The sequence below is a fragment of the Ascaphus truei genome, unplaced genomic scaffold (genome assembly GCF_040206685.1).
Source record: "Ascaphus truei isolate aAscTru1 unplaced genomic scaffold, aAscTru1.hap1 HAP1_SCAFFOLD_140, whole genome shotgun sequence".
Classification (NCBI taxonomy): domain Eukaryota; kingdom Metazoa; phylum Chordata; class Amphibia; order Anura; family Ascaphidae; genus Ascaphus; species Ascaphus truei.
Window position 1 is genome coordinate 880,724 of NW_027454280.1, and position 2,386 is coordinate 883,109.

Below are 2,386 nucleotides of genomic sequence, written 5' to 3' on the forward strand. Positions count from 1 at the left end.
CGGGCTTGTGTGGTGACTCTCCCTCAACGCTGACTGGTGTGGGTAAATACAGACTCATATACTGGAGTCTCAGATATACATTAAACTCACACGGCCTGATGTGAGTCCTTGCCCTCAGAGGGTAATGTCCTGTATGGATGGTGTCCTGTTGTTTCAGCAGAGTTGTCCCCCGATGGGTGTGGTGTGTGAGTGTCTCCTCTCCCCGTATCCCAAATGACCAAAAAGCAATGTGCAAACCAAAAGTCAAAATGAATTAAAAGGTCTTTAATGGGTTAACAGTGAAGACATGTGCATACACTATGCATACATGTTGTGGTGCTTAAAAGGTATAAAACAATATATGACACGATAACACAATGAACTAAACAGTATGTGATGTACTGAAGCAAACACAAAAAAGGACTCTCACACTAAACGAATATACAAAATCACTTGCCCAGCATCATCCGCTCAGAGCACTCCTGCACGATCTCCTCCTCCGTTTTTTGCTCCAACTGGCGCGTCCGGCAGCGGAACCGGAAAGGGGGATCTGAACCGGATGTCCTGCAGTGTGCTGGGTCCCTCTGTCAATGAGCTCCGGCAGGGAACTACGCGTTTCGCAATTATGCTTTGTCAGGTTCCTGCCGGATGCTCATTGTGTGCTGCATTTATAGGTGCCCCCATTAGTTTAATTGGAGAAACACCTGGATTAAGGGCATGGTTTAAATTTAGACGGTTATATCTCTTTATAGGAGCTACCTTTGGAAGCCCCTAATGTCAGGGATAGTGAGATGTGCCTGTAAATATAAATAATGGGTTAGATAAGCATATATTAAAATTAGATAAGCATATATTAAAATAAATCAATACATTATAAAAACTACATTTTAAAAAATACTTAGAGATGATCATTGTATTTGTCCTTAGAAGCATTTTAAGTTTAATAAAAAACGGTGGAAATTGGAATTTGATTGGGGTATTTGTGTGATTTGGAATCTTTTAGTTCCTCCGTGTGCAGTATTTTTAAAACCATTCTCTGTTGGTTAAAATCTTTACATATGTAAAACAATAGTGCCACCATGTGGCTGGATGTGAAAATTACCTCAACACTGTCATAACCTAATGGTAAAAGTTAAGCAATCTTGGTAGTGTGGCACACATCCCTTTAAAGTAACTTAAAAATGTGCCAGAGTGTATTACAGCAAAAAATATATTTATGTGACAAAAGTTATAACGAATTACATATTTGACGGAAAAAATATAATATTATTATTATCAAGATGGTTAAAAAACCTTAACTGTTTATAGCCACTACATCTGACATAAGGGTAGAACAACCTAGACACCCAAAATCTTGGTTTCCTCATTCAGCTATCTAAAATGTACCACTCAATATCTCCGTGTTAGTTAAAAGATATTTCATTTGTAATACAATGCTGCCACCAAGTGGCCGCATATCGAAATTGCTACTTCAAAACCCTAATATCTCTACCACACTGTGGATAGTGCGGTATTCAGTTAAGTGTAGAGTCATTGTTTAAAATATATTGCAAAAGTATATTCCAGCGGATGACGAGAGTATATCAAATATGCATGAGCATGGGTTTACACAGACATTTGATATTAGAAAAATACTTGTATAGGTGATTTCGACGCGGAGCTCTCATGTGGTGAAAAAGTTCAAAATGTTCAAAACGTATAGTCCAGATTCTTCATAACTCCTTTCTAACTTCAATTCATGTTGCAGAGGTTGTCGCGATGGTATGCATCATTTCTGGTCCTCAAGGGTTGGTTCGAGGTAGATTCATATTTGGGACGTGCGCCCTATTGGAGATTGGAGAGGAAGTGGATCAGTGTGTGTTAAAACAAAGAGGTAGATGTAAATGAAATTTAATAAAATAAAATAGTAGATGTTATAGAATAGTAGATGTTTATAAAATATTAAAAAATAAAAGTTGTTTAAAAATTGTTTACAAATGGGGGATTTGGAGCAGATTGATGGGTGTTCAGAGAAAGGCTGCAATGTCTATCTCTACATTGAGGCCTGTGGGTACCAGGCTTTTCAATTTGTAGATCCAAAACGTTTCTTTTCTTGATAGAGATGTCAGTCTGTCGCCTCCCCTCCAATGTGGGGGACTACTTCAATGCCCCTAAATTCAAGGCCCGACGGATCTCCTTGGTGATGTAGTGCGAAATGCTTAGAGACACTATGTGTCATTAGTTTCCGTCTGATATTCCCTAGGTGTTCCAAAATACGCACCCGCAGGGGTCGACTGGTGCGCCCTACATATTGGAGTCCACAGGGGCAGTTTAAAAGGTAGACTACGAATTCTGATTTGCAATTAATGAAGCTGCCGGTTTTGAACTGTTCTCCTGTTGTATTAGAGCTGAACTGAATTTTTTCCTT

General features: G+C 39.0%; 1 long non-coding RNA gene across 1 annotated transcript; it reads right to left on the reverse strand.

Moving 5' to 3' along the window:
- Positions 1-243: 243 nt before the first annotated feature.
- On the reverse strand, positions 244-2,106 carry LOC142475814 (uncharacterized). Its single transcript, XR_012791147.1, has 2 exons — positions 1,615-2,106; positions 244-776 (listed from the first exon to the last, which is right to left on the reverse strand). It is a non-coding gene; the product is annotated as an uncharacterized LOC142475814 (long non-coding RNA).
- Positions 2,107-2,386: the final 280 nt, after the last annotated feature.